Source organism: Pinus tabuliformis, chromosome 7 (genome assembly GCF_031772625.1).
Source record: "Pinus tabuliformis cultivar Carrire ecotype Pingquan chromosome 7, CPIR1, whole genome shotgun sequence".
NCBI lineage: Eukaryota > Viridiplantae > Streptophyta > Pinopsida > Pinales > Pinaceae > Pinus > Pinus tabuliformis.
Window position 1 is genome coordinate 1373585463 of NC_142293.1, and position 20237 is coordinate 1373605699.

A 20237-nucleotide genomic window follows, 5' to 3' on the forward strand; every position below is an offset into this window, starting at 1 on the left:
TCATAATTTCTTCCTTCAATTCATGCTCTCTTTCATCATATATTTGCAACAATTTCTTATGGTCTCTGCTTTCATTTGCAAGTCGGTCTCTTTCAACCAGGATTGAATCAGGCATAGTGAAGAGCCTCATTATTGAGTAATTATATGGGCCTTAATTGGCCTTAATTCACCTCCTAGCTTAGTCAAACCAACTATTCTCACAACTTATTGCATACTTTTGATTATATTTTGTTTATGAAATGAGTTAGAGTTGGATATTTGGCTTTGTGGTCTAATGTGCATGTAATACAGGAATAAAGGATAAAAGCAAGGAAAAATGCAGGTATAAAGGATAAAAGCAAAGAACTATGGAAAAGACCTTGGTAAAGACTCGAATGGGACAAGGGAAAGTAACTATAGGAGGTAAATCCTCCTCATTTACTACCCCTCCATTCGAATATTCCACCATCAGCTCGGAATGCACACAATGATCACTTTGAAGACTAAAAGATAGCCAAGCAAGGGAAAGGGACAGAAAACAATTTATCTTAAGTTGGGAGCCAAGCCTCCCTAATGGGAAGGAAGTCATTAGAGACTTCAAATGTATAAATAGAGAGGCTTAGGACCTCAGTAGGATTCGGACTTCTATTGTAAAACTTTGTTTTATTTCTGAGCTGCAAAGACTTGTGATAGTTTGCTCTGTAATCCATGGTTTTTCTAATAAGAATGAGTTATGTTTAAGCCAGCTCTGAGTTAACTTTGAGGGCTAAAGCACTTGGGTTAGGGCCCAACCCAAGCAGCCACAACTCCTCTTCATTGTACATATCTGCTAGCATAAGAGTTATGTTCTGTTTATTTGCTTAAGTAGTTTCATGGTTTGTTGATTCATTTTCTCAAGTAGTTTTCTGGTTTTGATTCATTTGTTTAAGTAGCTTTCTGGTTCTGTTCATTTGTTTGAATAGCTTCCTATTTCTGCTCATTTGCTTCAGTAGTTGCATTGGCTTTAAGTTTACTTCCATTTGTGTTTTTTTAATTCACAGGTTAGTTAGAGGAAAAGATTACTATCAGGTTGTGCGCAGGTGTCTCGGCCTCATCTCCTCCCTCTGGGACCATGACTTGAGGTAGAGACCCTTCAGTAGCCCCAAAAACACAGGTCTCTGGTTCTCGCATGGGCTATGGAGTTCACTATTTAATGTAGTTATTTGTTCACCCGCACTGGTTTTCTCTGTCATTTTCATTTGAAACCACCTCCATCACGTTCCTCATGCATCGCTTCCTCATCATCCAATCACCAACAAACCTTCACAATCACCGTCTGATTCGCTATTTTCTCCAAATTTTGCCTTGCGTGGAGTCCACCACTTACTTTATGAACTTTAATTCCCCACCATCGATCTTCCTCGCTTGATCCGACAGCTATCACGTCACCTAATCACTTTAGGCACTTTAAAGCCCCCACTGCCAATCTGCCTTGCTTGATCCGACAGTTGTCGCTTCACCCAATCGCCAACTAGCTTAGCCAATCTCCATCGTTGATTAACCCCGCCTGATCCAACGACTATCGCACAATCTCGCTCGGATTAGTGCACAAACGTTATCTGCCGGAGGGCACGCGAGAAAAGTGGTTTTCTCATGCTACGTGTCATGTAGTAAGGCTAATCGCGTGAAATTTCCAAATACTGCTTACAGCCTGAAGGGCAAGCGAGAAACTACTTACCGCCTTAGAAACCCACTCCCTCATTTCCACACGTTTCTTTTCCCCGTGATATGATCTCCGTCGTCCATCTCTTGACTTCAACCGCGCGATAAGATCTCAGTCGTCCATCGCTTCTGTTAGCCTCGTCCGTCTATCTCTTGACTTCACCCCCGCGATTAGATCTCGGCCATTCATCTCCTTTGTTAGCCTTGTCTGTCCATCCCTTGACTTAACCCGCGCGATATGATCTCCACTGTTCATCATGTGCGTTCATCTTGTTCATCCATCTAGTTGCTTAAGCCTTCGCGATAAGACCTCAGCCATTCATCATGTTCATTAACCCTGTTCGCCCATCTATCTACGTAACCTCCTGCGACCCAATCTCCACCGTTCATCTGCCTTTCACTCAACATATCCAACGGTTCTTATGCATTGTTGCTCCCTCACGTCCTCCTTTCACTAATTTCAATGTCTGATTGCTTTTTCCACTTGAAACCTGATTTAGCCTAATTTTCTTTGTTATACGTTAGTCTAGTTTTGATGCTCTTTACTTCTGCAACTTAGATAATTAGCATTAGGCTAGTGTTAATTTAGCAATTCTGCTTAGCATAGTTGTTTAATTGGTTAGTCAAGTTATGGTGTAAGTTTAGAATTTCATGTTGTTTTCTTCATTACTGCAGTAGAGTAGCTCTCTCTTAGAATAGGTTTGCTCTCCTTCCATCAAAGAATTAAGCTTCTTCTGACCCTATAGAAGTTTGGCTTGGAACCCCTGGGGTCTCTTGCCAAACAAACAGTGACAACAGGCAGGAACTTCACTTCTACTTATGCATATAGCACTGTCACCTCCAATTTTGTATGAACCCCGGGTTGATAAGTAAAGTTGGTAGCCCTGGGAGTTGCAGCATTATTGTTGCAATACCTAGGCTCATCACTTTTTGGCACCATTGTCGGGGAGGTGTCTAAGTAGAAGTAATTACTTCTTTCTTCTATTTCTAGTCTCCAAACTTTCTTTTCTTCTACTTCTAGTTTTCAACTTTCTTCCATTAGTTTATTTATACAAAAGTAGTCTAGTTTCTTTCTTTCTTCATTTGTAATTATCTACTTTCCTTTCCATTCTGCAAGTACTTTCTAGATTTAACAAAATCTTACAAAAACAAACCCAAAAACATTTCCTTTCATGCCTCGTAGGATTAGGGACACTTCAGGGAAATTCTTGTCAAATACCCCAACTGTATCCAACAGGCAACCTTCTCTCTTCTTTAGTGACGGTGAATTGGAAGACCCTTTAGGTGAGCAACCTTACCTATTTGAGGAACCTACAGAAGAAGAAGAAGAGGAATAACCCATTCCTACTGAACCAATGGCTGGAAACCAAAATGAAAGGAGAGATAGAGAGAGAATTGAGAGTGCCTTCCCCATCAGGGAAACCAATGGGGACACCAAGATGAAGAATATAAGCCCCTCTGCTCTACCTCATTTCCATGGCCTGGCCACAGAGGACCCTGACACTTTCTTATTTGAATTTGTTGTTATATTCCAAACCTATGACTATACAGATGATGAACAAAATTTAAAACTATTCCCATCTACCCTCAAGGATGCAGCATTGCGCTGGTTCATGGGTTTACCTGGAGATAGCATCACAACTTGGGCTTAGATGCAACATAATTTTAACAACAAATATAGGGACTATTGTAGGTCAAAGGACACTAAAGAAGATATTTTTAGGATGACCATAGGCCAGGATGAATCCCTAGTATACTATGAAGAAAGATTCTAGCTTAGTTATAAAAGGGACATGTGCACACTTGACCCTGAGTCACTAAAGCTGGTCTTGCTTAGAGGAGTAAGGGAAGATCTTCTGGATACCTTAAATATGATAGCAGGAGGAGATGTTTACCAATTACCCTATGAGGATATTAAGACTGTCTTTAGAAACCATTCTAGGGTAGCCAGGAAAAAGGGTAGGGGTAGTCAACCTATGGCTAGTACATCATCCTCTAACTTATCCATCAAGGGTGAAATTGGAAATATGCTGGAAGATTTCAAAAGTGACATGATGCAAACCCTTGCCTTGCAATTGGACACCATGAACATAAAAAGGAAGCAAGAGGAAGTAGAGAGAGCCTTGGCCATCTTTTGTCCTAGATGCACCAGGAGGCATCCTAGGGACGAATGTCCATTGAATTGTATTAAGATTTTCTCAGTATGTGAAGAAAACCACTCCACAGACAAGTGCCCATCTTTACCTGGACTCAAAGTTGTATATCAAGGAGTTGAAGGGGTCACTGAGCAGCTTTTCTACATCAACCAAAGGAGACCTCCTGGGCCTAGACCATACCAATAGGGTATGCAAGGGCCATCCCATGCATATTACAACCCCAACCAAACCACAACTATACCTTCTTGGGGACCCCCTGCTCATCCTTCCTGGTCTACACCCCCTCCTTGGTCCTATGCATCTCAGTATCAATCCTAGCCAACCAGCCAGTCATTTCAACCTTATGTTCAGCCACAACCTCAGTGAAATACACCACCCCAGGGGTGGAGGCCCCAATTCAACAATGTTCTAGCCCTATTGCCTCCACCACCTACCCAACCACAACTCCTGCACTCTACTCCACCTAAGCAACCCTAGATGCCTGCCCAGCCAAATCCGAACCCAAACAATAGGTAGGCTCAACAAGTATACAGTGGAGAGACATCATACCCAGCTTATGTTGTAGAAATCCAGGAGATCAACCTAAGATCTAGGAGAATTCTCCCTGATAACCAACCTCCCTCTCCACATAGGGAGGTTGAGGAAGACAGAGAGGAAAACAACCTTAAAGTAAATCCACCCTTTCCTTAGAGATTAACCCAACCACTCCAGCCTACCCCAGAAGAAACTGAACTTCTGGGATAATTGAAAAATATATGTGTAAAGACCCCCCTTCTCCAGGCAATCAAAGATGTTCCCATTTACAATAATATGATTAATGAGAAGTGCTTCAAGCATCCAGGAAGAAGAAAAAGGGATGCCCCTACCGTTAATGTCATTGGGTAGTTGTCTAACTTAATGTTGGGGCAGGTAATATGTCCAAAATATTTAGACCCTGGAAGCCCTGTAGTAGATGTCCACATCAATGGCACCATTGTACCACACACTCTGATTGATCTTGGGGTTGCCATTAATGTGATGACCAAGGACACCATGCTCAAGCTCAACCTCCAAAGGTCATTGAGAAAGACCGCAACAGATTTGCAACTTGCAGACCGTTCCACAGTCACCCATGAGGTAATTGTGGAGGATGTGATGGTCTCCATTGACTCCTGGGAGTACCCTGCAAATTTCCTCGTTCTCCGGCCTAAGGCTAAGCTTACTGGTTACCCTCTCATCCTTGGGAGGCCATGGTTGGCCACAGTTGATGCTTACATTAGCTGCAGAGCTGGGAATATGACCATCAAGAATGGGCATATGTCCAAACAGTTAGTCTTATACCCTCCTGCTCAACCTACCATAGAGCATGATTTACCTTTATGGTTAGAGGAGGAAGAAGATGAGGTTTATTCTGCCCAACTTTATACTTTGGAAGCAATCATAGGAGGAGGACAGCAAGATGAGGATGATTTAATTGAACACTTGCTCCAAAGTCCAACTCCTAGTTCACTACCGTTAGAAGAAGAAGGGAAACCCAAAACAATCATCCAATTGACTTATGCTTGGCCAATTCCAACCCACTCCATGTCAAAACCATAGAATTTGGCCCAGAGAATACTTTGAACATTAAGCCATCTCTTTCTACTTTGGAAGAGGAAAAGTTATGCCACATGTTGAGAGAGAACCTAGAAGCCTACGCTTGGAGTTATAAAGAAATGAATGGAGTACACCCCTCAGTGTGTACTCACCACATATACATCAAAGAAGGTTGTAGGCCAATCAGGAAGCCACAAAGCAGGATGAATCCAGCTCTCAAAGACATGGTCAAAGAAGAAGTGCAAAAACTGCTAGATGTAGGATTCATTTACCCTATCTCAGACAGTGAGTGGGTCTCTCCTTTAGTGTTAGTTCCGAAGAAAAATGGTAAGTGGAGTATTTGTGTTAATTATAGGGAGTTGAACAAAGCTACAAAGAAGGATCATTTTCCCCTACCCTTCATTGACCAAGTGCTAGATGGCCTGGCAAGGAAGAAGTTCTTTTCTTTCCTAGATGGATTCAGTGGGTACAACCAAATCCAAATCTACCTAGAATACCATGATAAGACCATCTTCACCTGTCTTTGGGGTACTTTTGCCTATAGGGTCCTCCCTTTTTGCCTATGCAATGCTCATGCCACTTTCCAGAGAGCAGTCTTAAGTATTTTTGTTGAATTAGTACATGATGCTGTGGAAATCTATATGGATGATTTTACACCTTATGGCTGTGATTTCCAAGAAGCCCTGACTAACCTAGGAAAAGTATTACACAAATGCATTGAAATGAATCTGTCTCTCAGTCCAGAAAAGTGTGAATTCTTAATGACTGAAGGGATTGTGCTAGGTCATTCAATATCTCAGCAAGGACTACAGGTGGACCCAAACAAAATAGCAATCATCCAAAGGGTCCCACCTCCACAAAAGTAGAGATTTGTTAGAAGTTTCTTAGGATTGGCTAGATACTACCGAAGATGCATAAAGGACTTCAGCAAGTTGGCCTCTCCTTTGTTTGGATTGTTGGCCAAAGATTCTGAGTTTATATGGTCAAAGAGCTGTCAAGAGGCCTTAGACATTCTAAAGGATAAGTTAACTACTGCACCAATCCTTAGAGGCCCAAACTGGGCCCTCCCTTTTCATATTCATGATGATGCCTCACACAAAGCCATAGGAGCAACCTTAGGTCAAGAAAAGGAGAAATTTCCCAATGCCATCTATTTTATCAGTAAGAACCTATCAAACGCTGAGATAAACTATACTGTGACCGAAAAGGAACTCTTGGCTATTGTGTATTCATTAAACAAATTTAGGCATTACATTACAAGCTATGAAACATTTGTGCATACTGATCATCCTGCAATCAAATATTTAATGAACAAACTAGATGTGAATGCTAGAATCATAAGATGGTTGCTTCTATTATAGCAGTTTGATCCAACTATTGTTGATAAGCTTGGCAAGGAAAATGTTGTTGTTGACTTTCTATCTAGAATGAATCTCCCTGCAATGGAAGAAGGAATGGTGGATGACCAATTACCAGATGAGCATTTATTTTCTATTTTAGTTCTCTTCCCATGGTTTGTTGATATAGAAAACTATCTGGTATCAGCACAGTTCCCACCAAACTTGCCCTCCAAATAAAAGAGCAAGATAGTCAGAAAGAGCACCCCCTTCACCTGGATTAGGAGCAATCTGTTCAAACTTGGCCCAGATCAAATCTTAAGAAGGTGTGTAAGGGAAGAGGAAGTCTTTGACATCCTTTTGACCTGTCATGATGGGCCTTGTGGAGGTCACTTTGTAGCAAAAAGGACAGCATTCAAAGTGTTGCAAGTAGGCTATTATTGGCCTACTGTTCATCGGGATGTGAAAAAGTATATTAGTCATTGTGTTCAGTGCCAGAGGATGGGAAAGCCTACTCCAAGAGATGAAATGCCCCTACAACCTCAAGTGACTTTCGAGCCATTTAACAAGTGGGGCATGGACCTCATTGGACCTATCAACCCTCCTTCAAAGAAAAAACAGCACATCATTGTGTGCACTAATTATTTGACTAAGTGGGCTGAAATCAAGGCAATTAAGGCAACAACAGAAGAGAAGGTGGCTAAGTTCCTAAGGGAGAATATATTCTGCAAATTTGGGTACCCTAGAGAGCTAGTCACAGACCAAGGCAGCCAGTTTACCTCCAACATGATTGAAGAACTGATCAGCCATCACAAAATCAAGCATAGGACCTCCACTCCTTATTATCCACAAGCTAATGGGCAAGTGGAGGTGACCAATAGGGCACTGGAGAACATCTTAACCAAGGTAGTGAGCAATAGCAGGAAGGATTGGGCAGAGAGACTATTTGAGGCCACCTGGGCCTATAATGCAACATGGAATACCACCACTGGATTTACACCCTATGAGCTGGTCTATGGTAAAAAGGTTGTGTTGTCCATTGAATTTGAATATAACACATTGAGGATGGCAGCCCAACTAGATTTAGATCTCAGTCATGCACAGAAAGAAAGGTTGTTACATTTGAATGGCTTGGATGAATTCAGAATGCAGGCCCTCCTACATACAGAGATAGTTCAACTTCAGAGGAAGATCTGGCATGACAAGCACATCAAGGAGAAGCAATTTCAAGAAGGATACTGGGCATTGTTATATGATTCCTACATACAGAGATATTTCAACTTCAAAGGAAGATCTGGCATGACAAGCACATCAAAGAGAAGCAATTTCAAGAAGGAGACTGGGCATTGTTATATGATTCTAAGTTTAAAGACTTCAAGGGAAAGCTAAGGACAAGATGGCTCAGACCTTATGTGGTGGAAAGATGCCATGACAATGGTTCAGTGTAAATCATAACTATTGATGAAGAAGCCATTCCATTTCTAGTTAATGGACACAGAGAGGCCTTTATCAAAACAAGAGTTCATTGATAGTATCAATAAGACAGTGATGATGGTAGAGCAAGTTCCAGCTCCTCCCTCATCAGGTCACTGAAAAAAAAAAAAAAAACAAAAGAATAAGGATTCAGGTGAAAACCTCCATGAGGCGCCTGAGTCCCATATTTGGGTTGAAAACCTCATAAGGCGGCCCAAGGATGAGAAAAATGAAAAAGAGTAAGAAGATCCCTTGGCGAAAACCTTCTTTGAGGCGCTCAAGGCAGATATCTAGGGTGAAAACCTCTCTGAGGCAGCCTAGGTGTTTCTTTAAAAAAAAATATAATAATAAAAGAAAAAAACATAATTGTTATTTGCAGGTGGGTGAAAAAGACAAGCAAGGAGCAAAGAGAAGATCCAGAGGGAACCCTGCCTCACATATATTCATCTCCTCCACTCCTTACCATGCATCCCTCCATCAATTCTATTGTTTTTCACTTCATTACTTCAATTCAGGTGAAGATTGTGTTTTCTAATAGAATCACCTCAACTATTACCGTCATCCCTGCATCCACATACACTCCTACTCCCTCTGTCCATTCATTATAGCATCCTCATAGCACTAGCCAGCGACATGATCAAGAAATTCTAAGGGAGACACCAAACATTGCCAAGTGGTAATCCAGGATATCCACAGCAGCAGCAGCATCAAATCCAAGAGCTCCACAGCAGCAGCAGCATCAGATCCAAGAGCTCCACAATAGCAGCAACAACATCAAATCTTCAGTCACAGACACCTGCAAAAGCTAATAAACCATCAGCAGACAACAGAGGAGGAAGAAGAATGACCATCAGCAGCACCTCTGATCTTTGACAACTGCAGCATGGCATCAAGACCACAGGTAAGTATCCCACTCACTCACTCATATGTATCATTTGATCAAAAGTTGTAAAAGTTAAGAGGTAGTTGTTTTATAAGTGAAAAGGTGGCAAAAAGGAAATTCTTTAATAAGTCAAAAGAGAATGCAAGACTCCATAGATACAATGTTGTTATGGAAACCATTTGAGAAGACTTGAAGAATTAAGACTTGGGGTAGAAACACCAGTTCACCAAAGACTCAGCATACCCTATTTCTTGATGCAATCACTCATAGACTCCAGCAGCAAAGTAAAGGAAGGAAATTCCCAACAGTTAGTTCACCATGGGTTGATCAGGATCCTCATTAAGGATGCCCTCCAAAACCTCAAGATCCCTATAACATGGTCAATCTTCATAAACTTACCAGTAGAGGATTGATCTGAAAATGAGATCTTAGACAATTATTAAGGTATTACATACTCATGTGCATGGATTTGCCTATATTACTTAGTGTAATGGATTGATAAGATTGCGAATAACATAGACAATGAAGCAGTTAAAGAAACATAATAGACACACACACATAACACAGCAAGATAATCAAGGAGTTCACCCAACACTCCTGGGCTACGTCTCCTGGTCCAGCCTTCAGTGGTGACCTCTCTATTATGTCTTCAAAAACAGAATTTTACAAAAGTGAGCTCAATTTGACTCTCACACAACAGATACAAACAACAAGGCTTTACTTGGATCCCGCAAGTCTTTCTAAGTACACAGACTCTCCTCACTGACTCTCTGTCTCTGTTTGCTCTTTGTCTCAGCACTGCTTGTTCCTGTCTTCTGTCTTCTGTGGCTTTTAAACCAATCGGCAATGTTTGTTCGTTTCCTCTTTCTGGGCTCTCTAGCTTCTCGATCTCTGTCCACTCGAATCCCCTTCTGAGCATTAGCAATCATGGTATAATGTCTTCAGGGAAGGTGGCCACCTGTTCTGCAACGGAAGGGACCATTGGGCCTTTGAAATCCCCAAAAATAGTGTTCTTTGTTTACACAGAGAAATACACTAAAAACACAGGAAAATTCACCAAACTATCGTTTATCAGACTTCAAATATCCTTAAATCTGCTCTATACTCCTATCGGGTCCGCCTTTATATCGCTTATCGCATCTCCACCGTTGATCTGAGTGATCTTGATCCAACGGTTGAGATCCATTTCAGGCGGCTCATGCGTACGGGGGTTAACCGCCCGAAAAGGGTGGTTTTCTCTCTCCGGCGCCTAGCCACATGGTAGCCAGTGTATGGGCTCGGGCAGAGCCCGACCAAAACCACTTACTGCCTATGGCCCGCCCGAAATCCCGCTCGTTTCGTGGTTTCCCTTTGTATTTGAAAAATACATTAAAACATTGAAAATCCCGCAAAATGGCTCATATCGGACTTGAAATAATATACAACTGCATTAATAAACCCTTTCAGGTCTGGTTTCATTGCATTAGTGCATTTCCTTTGTATTTCATTCATTTTAGCAGAAATGCGAAATACACAGGAAAATGTTGTTTTCCGGATCTCAAAATATATAAAATATCATCTGTAACCTTATCAGGTCTGGCTATCGCAAGTCGCGTTTGTTATTGGCCCCGCTCCTTTGTAATGCTTCGACACGATATTGCGATGCGATATATATCGCAATCACACATCGCATAGTCCCCGAGCCGTTGTAAGCGCTCCCTTGTAATCTGTCGATGTGATATGGCGGGTTAACCTGGGCCGTCGATCTGCACGCTTAATCGACTGTCCTTGTTAACCTCACTGATCACTATCGCAACATTTATATGGTCGCCTCCAATAGCCTCCACCTAACTTCGCCGATTGCGATATGCGGATCGCATCTGGACCGTTGATCGGTCAGATCCGATGGCTCTCGTGCATCGCTATCCACACCTCTGATAGCTCTGTTTTTGGTCATTTCTTCGTGTTTTTCACTCCCGATAGTGTTATCCGCTATTTCTAAGAGTTCTTCTTTTGTGATAGTTTTGATATTTAGAAGACTTAGAGGGTTTTCTAGGATCCATTTGGATCACGCCTTCCCACTGAAAAAGGCTTTTAGACCACCAAAAGTTGGTTTTTTAAGCATCAAACAAGTGAGGATACAGCTTCCTCACTTGTCCAATCTCTATCCATCTTTCCCTGCTTGGGTTTGAACCTTTGAGTCCGATTCTTAGGAACTCAACATCCCCTCTGCGCGTAGTTCTCACCTTCCTGTCCAGAACTGCATCTTTCTGCAACTCATTGAGATATTCAGGCAACACATCATCAATAGAAGGCAATTGACTTTGCTCTTCAGGATCTTCAATCAATGAAGGTTCAAACAGTCTCAAGTTCTCTGCATTAACTACTAAATAGATGTGCATGTAAGCTGGCAAATCAAGGCGAAAAGCGTTCTCACCAATTTTCTCAAGTATCTTGAAAGGCCCATACCTTATTGGCTTCAACTTCTTACCTTCACCTTGCATTCTGTCTTTGCTGATGTACAGCCAGACTTGATCACCAACTTGGAAGCTATGCTCAATTCAATGCTTATCATGCCTTGCCTTGTACTTGGCCTGGATTCTTTCCAGCTGTTCTTGCACTGCCTGGTGAATTTCTTGGATCCGTTAAATGAACTTGGTTGCTTTGTCCACATCACTGTGTCCATCAACTGTTATGTCTTTACTAAAGACAAAATCCAAGGGAGACCTTGGTGTAAAACCAAAACAAGTCTCAAAAGGAGATCTTTGTGTAGAAGAGTGCTTAGCACGGTTGTAAGCATGTTGCACATAACATAAATGTTCATCCCAAATCTTGGGATGTTTGCTGCAATAGCCCCTAAGCAACTGGATCACTATCCTATTGACCACCTCTATTTGGACATCTGTTTGTGGATGAAAGGTTGTGCTCTTCTTTAGTCTGGTATCCATCAACTCCCATAGACTCGACCAATGCTTCCCTACAAATTGGGAATCTCAATCAGATACAATAAAAGTGGGTAACCCAAAATGAACCCATACTTGCTGAAAGAACAAATTTGTTGTTTTTTCAATTGTAATCTACTTGTTACAAGGTATTAAAATACACATTTTGCTGAACCTGTCCACAATAACATATAAATAATCATGACCTTTTCTAGATTTTGGAAATCCCCCAACAAAGTCCATGGAAACACTTTCCCAAGGATGAGAAGGAACTGGAAGTGGAGTGTACAAGCCTAGTTTTCTATTGATGGGCTTGCTTTTAGCACACATGGTACACCCTTTAATATATCTAGAAACGGTTTCATGCATTCTTGGCCAATAACAGAACCTTTGCAGCTGTGCAAAATGACCTAATATTAGAGAAGTATGTGCTTCTCGGATTATGTTAACTCTTTTCGTTTGAGGAATGCATAACTTTCCCAAATGATATAAGAGTTGGTCCTTAACATGATAATCCAATTCTACTACTTGTTTGCCATGACTTAAAGTTGCATATACATCTTTAAAATCTACATCTTGAGCTTATTGTTCAATGTAGCTTTCATGCAATACTGAGTTATGCTTAAGTATAGTAGATGCATTTATGATTGGTCTTGATAACATATCTGCAACCTTATTGTGTATGCCTTTCTTATATCTGATGATAAGATTAAACTGTTGTAGAAACTCCATCCACCTATAGTGTCTTGATTGTTGCAATTTAGTTTGTGAGTGCAAATATTGAAGTGGTTGGTGATCTGTATGTATAATTGTTTCTTTGCCCAATAGGTAATGTTTCCACTTTTTCACACTCTGCACTAATGCATACAATTCTTTATCATATGTGGGATAATTAACTACTGCAGAATTAAATGTCTTAGAATGATAACATATGGGTTTACCATGTTGCATCAACATTGCTCCCATGGCATAGTCACTGGCATCTGTTTCAATCTCAAATGGTCAATGAAGATCTGGCAATGCTAGTATTGGTGATGTATTAATTTTTTCTTTCAAGGTGTCGAAGGCTTTCTGTTGTTTGCCTCCCCACTGAAACACCTTGTTCAATCCTATCAAAGCATGTAAGGGAGCTACAATCAAGGAAAAGTTAGCAATAAACTTTCTCGAATATTGTGTTGCTCCTAGGAAGCTCCTAACTTCTGTAGCAGATTTGGGTTTAGGCCAGTTCACAATGACTTCAACCTTAGAGGGATCTATCTTCAATTCACCACCCCCTACAATATGACCCAAATAATTCAAAGATGTTTTGCCAAATTCACATTTTGATAACTTAACATAGAGATTTTCTCTTTTCAAAACATCTAGATTTTGCTTTATGTGCTTCAAATGTTCTTCCCATGTCTTATTGAAAACAAGAATGTCATCTAAATATACAATTACAAAATCATCAATAAAAGGTCTGAGTACATCATTCATAACTCTCATGAAAGTGGCAGGAGGATTAGTTAAGCCAAAAGGCATAACTAGCCATTCATACAGTCCTTGCTTTGTTTTGAAAGCAGTCTTCCATGCATCTTGTTCTGCTACTCTAACCTGATGATAGCCACTACACAAGTCCAACTTGGAAAAGTAAACAGCTTCTTTCAGTTGATCTAATAGATCATCAATGCAAAGGAGATGATAACGATTCTTGATCGTTATTTTATTCAGTGCTCTGTAATCAATGCACATCCTCCATGTACCATCTTTCTTTCTCACCAACACAATTGGAGATCCACATGGTGATGTGCTTGGTATGATGAACCCTTTATCGAGTAGATCATGTACCTGCTTCTTGATCTCTGCATTCTCTAAAGTAGATAACGTATACATTCCAATGTTAGGCAATGGAGCATCTTGCTGCAAATGAATATCATGTACTATTTCCCTTTTGGGTGGCAGACCTTCAGGTTCTTGAAATAGGATATCATATTTTGAAACAAATTTATCTAAATCAGCTTTATGTTTAGCATCACAACCTTCAAATGCATTGGTTTTATCAGGGGTCTTTTCCTTTACAACCATTAGTAAAAATTGCTTGCATGAATTTACAATTCTTTTCATCTGCCCTGAGTTTATGAGAGTGTAGTTATTTTGTGAGTTGATACTTATTTTCAATTCTATAGAAAATGGATTTTCTATCATACAAGTAAGGACTTCCTAAAAAAATACCACATATATCCAAGGGGACTATATCCAACTCAACCTCATCTAGAAAAGTTGATCCAATAGCAAACCTAAGTTTGCATTGTCTAGTCACTTGTAGCTTCGCTCTATCACATACCCAACCTAATGGATATGGTTTCTTGTGAGGTGTTGTTAGTAAGCCCAACTTCTATACAATTGTTTCAGAAATCAAGTTTACTTGTGAACCACTATCAAATAAAGTATCAATCTTTTGATGCTTGGAAATAACTCTAATATGAAAAATTTCATGTCTTTTCCTCTCATTTTCTTCATTATCAATAAATTGTGCAGAATTACTTGTAGATGCTTCAAAATTTTTACCTTTTATACCTGTGGCTGTGACTGTTGTTTCATCACCTGAGTCTGACCCCAAATCTTTCTAAATAGCAGTAGCAATCTTCTTTTTTTACCACTGAACTTCTTGGGTTTCAACTCCGGATGCAAAGACTAGCAGTGTTCATCATCGTGCCCATCCTTCTTGCAGTGAGTGCATGAAGGTTTGTCTTTCTATACATTGTTTGTCTTCCTCTCCTTCCATTTTTGCTTCTTCTTTTCCTTGTTCTTGCTTGCAGATGGTTTTGATGATCCCCCAATCTCTGGGTTCACATTCTGGCCTCTAGCCTATAGATTTGTAGCCTGAACTGATACATCATCTAGGCTAGTGGGATTAAACATCAGAATGGTGTGCCTCAAATAGCTATGTAGACCACCCATATACTTCAGCAAAGTTCCAGGTGAGTCTAGAGAAATGCCTAGAGTTAAAGCTCTTTTTCTAAATTCATGGGTATAGTTTTGTACACTTTGCCCCTTTAATTGGCGAAGAGTTTGCCAACTCATCATTGCTTGCTACATATAAGCTAGTGGATAGAATTGTTTTTTAATGGCAGAAACAAATTCATTAGAGGTAGAAAGAATTTTACCATGCTTTTCAAATCAACTTGTGTCCTGCCTTCCCACTACACTAGGGCAGTTCCTCCAAGGCAAAGGCTGGCCAGCTCAATCTTTCTCCTTTCTGAATTAATGTTCTGCACCCTACAATATACATCAATCTGTCTAATCCAGTTATCTAGATTTTCTACATTTAATTCACCATCATAAATTGGCAAATCAAATTTCACATCTAATTTAATCACAACAGTTTTCTTCTTTTTCTTTTCAGGGCTAGTTTTATTTGAAGAAGATGATGAGGATGGTGATGATGGAGTAGATGGGGAAGAGGGCCTCTCTTCTTTTCCTTTGCCTTCTGGATGGCCATCTAGAAGAGGTTCCTCTGCTCCTTTTTTTTGTTTGAGATGCTGAAGTGCTTTCACCTCAGCCTTTCTTAAATTCTCGATACATCTCTTCCACCATGGCTCTCATGGCCATGAAACTATCCATGAAATGAGAGTCTGATTTTGATGAGGTTTGTTCTACCATCCTCCTCCTAGGATAGACTCTTCCAATTTCTGGATTAGCCTCAACAAGTTCTCCTTCTCCTAGTTTGAGCTTTGACCTAGTTAGCATTCAACAATCCAACACAAGCTTGTCTAACCTTAGTAAACCTAAAGCTATAATACCAATTGATCTGAAAATGAGATCTTAGACAATTATTAAGGTATTACAGACTCATGTGCATGGATTTGCCTATATTACTTAGTGCAATGGATCGATAAGATTGCGAAAAACAAAGACAATGAAGCAGTTAAAGAAACATAATAGACACACACACACATAACACAATAAGATAATCAAGGAATTCACCCAACACTCCTGGGCTACGTCTCTTGGTCCAGCCTTCAGTGGTGACCTCTCTATTATGTCTTTGAAAACAGAGTTTTACAAAAGTGAGCTCAATTTGAGTCTCACACAACAGATACAAAGCTTTACTTGGATCCCCCAAGTCTTTCTGAGTACACTGACTCTCCTCACTGACTCTCTGTCTCTGTTTGCTCTCTGTCTCAACACTACTTGTTCTTTTCTTCTATCTTCTGTGGCTTTTAAACCAATCGGCACTGTCTGTTCGTTTCCTCTTCTGGGCTCTCTGTCTTCCCAGCCTCTATCCGCTCGAATCCCCTTCTGAGCGTTAATAATCATGGCATAACGTCTTCGGGGAAGGTGGCCGCTTATTCTGCGACGGAAGGGACCATCGAGCCTTTGAAATCCCCAAAATTAGCGTTCTCTGTTTACACAGAGAAATACACTAAAAACACAAGAAAATTTGCCAAATTGCCATTTATCAGACTTCAAATATCCTTAAATCCACTATATACTCCTATCGGGTCCGCCTTTATATCGCTTATTGCATCTCCACCGTTGATCTGAGTGATCTTGATCCAACGGTTGAGATCCATTTTGGGCGACTCATGCGTACGAGGGTTAACCGCCCAAAAAGGGTGGTTTTCTCTCTCCAACGCCTAGCCACGTGGCAACCAGTGTATGGGCTCGGGCAGAGCCCGGCCAAAACCACTTACCGCCTACGACCCACCTGAAATCCCACTCGTTTCGTGGTTTCCCTTTATATTTGAAAAATACATTAAAACATTGAAAATCACGCAAAATGGATCATATCGGACTTGAAATAATATACAACTGCATTAATAAACCCTTTTGGGTCTAGTTTCATCGCATCGGCGCATTTCCTTTGTATTTCATTCATTTTAGCGGAAATGCGAAATACACAGGAAAATGTTGTTTTCTGGATCTCGAAATATATAAAATATCATCTGTAACCTTATCAGGCCCAGCTATCACAAGTTGCGTTTGTTATCGACCCCGCTCCTTTGTAACGCTCCGACGCGATATATATCGCAATCGCACATCGCATAGTCCCCGGGCCATTGTAAGCGCTCCCTTGTAATCTGCCAATGCAATATGGCAAGTTAACCTGGGCCGTCGATCTGCACGCTTGATCGACGGTCCTCGTTGACCCCGCTGATCGCTATCACAACATTTATATGGTCGCCTCCGATAGCCTCTGCTTGCCTTCGCCGATTGCGATATGCTGATCGGATCTGGACCGTTGATCGGCCAGATCTGACGGCTCTCGTGCATCACTGTCCACGCCTCCAATAGCTCTATTTTTTGTCATTTCTTCGTGTTTTTCGCTCCCGATAGTGTTATCTACTATTTCTAAGAGTTCTTCTTTTGCGATAGTTTTGATCTTTAGAAGACTTAGAGGGTTTTCTAAGATCCATTTGGATCAAGGAGAGTTCTTATTTTGCGATAGTTTTGATCTTTAGAAGACTTAGAGGGTTTTCTAGGATCCATTTGGATCAACGATGAAATCAAAACCCTCACCTATGATGTTAGTCCTTCTGTCAGTGAGGAGGAGGCAAAACAAGAAGAAGAAACTAATACAGAGAAACATGATGAAAGAGAACACAAGGAGGATGATGTTGAAACAAGGGAGGAAATGAAGGAAGAAACTGATGGAGATGAGAAAGAACAACAAAAGGAAGAAGATAAGAAAAAAAGAGAGGACAACTGTAGGAAAAGGAAAACCAGCTAGCATGTATGGCTAGCCTCTCCTTGGAGGCCATCCAGTGTAGGATGCCAGCTAAATCCTATGTTCTTTACCTCAGAGAATAATGGCTGCAATTTCAAATTAAAACACTAGCACAAAGGGGCACCATGCCATTTCAGGACTACAAGCAATTTATTGATCTTTGTGATCAAAGTGCACTAGAGGATAGGGCCAAAATGGCTGAGTTTTACTTGCACAACATGGTCCTCACAAACATGAATATTTGGGATCCTAATGCGGAGCTAGGAGATCTACAATCAATGGCTTTGGCATCATCGATGAACCATGAGAAGTCAAGGGCTACAGAGATGAAAAGAATATTGGCCAAAGAGCAAAATAAACCTTTTTTTCATCAGAGCTGAACAATCAAATCCCATGGCCCTAATCAACACCCATAATATAATTGAAAATGATCCTCAGGTGGCACCTAGATATGTTGTTGCCCAAGAGCAAGCAATTTCACATTTTGAGGATACGTTTAGACTGCTAAGAGATGATAATATGCAGGCCTGCTAAAGGAGATGGAATACACTGCCACATAGCTTGAAGATCAGAGATCACTCCCCTCAAAGGTTGAGAAAAGCACTCAATAGGACACCTATGTATGAGAAATCAATGAAAAGGTTGAAGGTCAATTGGATAGACCTAAAACTCAGTCCACCACTACTCCTAGGGATGATAGAAGGGAGAAAAGAAGAAGAGGAACAGAGGCAGTGGGATGAAGTAGAAATGAAAGCATGGTTCTATAAACAAGAAGAAGAGACCACAGCAAAAGAATGGGATGTCAGAGAGGCTATCGATCCATGAAGGACATGGACATTGACTAAGTTGCTCAGAGGATGAGTAACACTTTCAGTAGGGGGGTGATGATGAACCTCATTATTGAGTAACTATATGGGCCTTAATTGGCCTTAATTCACCTCCTAGCTTAGTCAAACCAACCATTCTCACAACTTATTACATACTTTTGATTATATTTTGTTTATGAAATGAGTTATAGTTGGATATTTGGCTTTGTGGTCTAATGTGCATGTAATACAGGAATAAAGGATAAAAGAAAGGGAAAATGCAGGTATAAAGGATAAAAGCAAAGAACTATAGCAAAGACCTTGGTAAAGACTCGAATGGGACAAGGGAAAGTAACTATAGGAGGTAAATCCTCCTCATTTACTACCCCTCCATTCGAATATTCCACCATCAACTCGGAATGCACACAGTGATCAATTTGAAGACTAAAAGACAGCCAAGCAAGGGAAAGGGATAGAAAACAATTTATCTTAAGTTGGGAGCCAAGCCTCCCTAATGTGAAGGAAGTCATTAGAAACTTCAAATGTATAAATAGAGAGGCTTAGGACCTCAGTAGGATTCAGACTTCTATTGTAAAACTTTGTTTTATTTCTAAGCTGCAAAGACTTGTGACAGTTTGCTCTGTAATCCATGGTTTTTCTAATAAGAATGAGTTATGTTTAAGCCAGCTCTGAGTTAACTCAGAGGGCTGAAGCTCTTGGGTTAGGGCCCAACCCAAGCAGCCACAGCTCCTCTTCATTGTACGTATATGCTAGCATAAGAGTTCTGTTATGTTTATTTGCTTAAGTAGTTTCATGGTTTGTTGATTCATTTGCTCAAGTAGTTTTCTGGTTCTGATTCATTTGTTTAAGTAGCTTTCTGTTCATTTGTTTGAATAGCTTCCTATTTCTGCTCATTTGCTTCAGTAGCTGCATTGGCTTTAAGTTTACTTCCATTTGTGTTTTTTTAATTCATAGGTCAGTTAGAGGAAAAGATTACTATCAGGTTGTGTGCAGGTGTCTCGGCCTCATCTCCTCCCTCTGGGACCATGACTTGAGGCAAAGACCTTTCAGCAGCCCCAAAAACACAAGTCTCTGGTTCTCGCATGGGCTATGGAGTTCGTTGTTTAATGCAGTTATTTTTTCACCCACACTGGTTTTCTCTATCATTTTCATTTGAAACCACCTCCAGCACGTTCCTCATGCATTGCTTCCTCGTCATCTAACCACCAACAAACCTTCACAATCACCATCTAATTCACTATTTCTCCAACTGCTGCCTTGCGTGGAGTCCACCACTTACTTTATGAACTTTAAGTCCCCACCATCGATCTGCCTTGCCTGATCCGACGGTTATTGCGTCACCCGATCACTTTAGGTGCTTTAAACCCCCACCGTCAATCTGCCTTGCCTGATCTGATGGCTGTCACTTCACCTGATTGCCAACTAGCTTGGCCGATCTCCACTGTTGATCAGCCCCGCCTGATCTAACAACTATCGCGCAATCTTGCGCGGATTAGTGCACGAACGTTATCCGCCCGAGAGCACGTGAGAAAAGTGGTTTTCTCATGCTATGTGTCGCGCAGTAAGGCTAATCGCATGAAATTTCCAAATACTGCTTACAGCCTGAAGGGTGCGCGAGAAACTACTTACCGCCTTAGAAACCCACTCCCTCATTTCCATATGTTTCTTTCCCCAT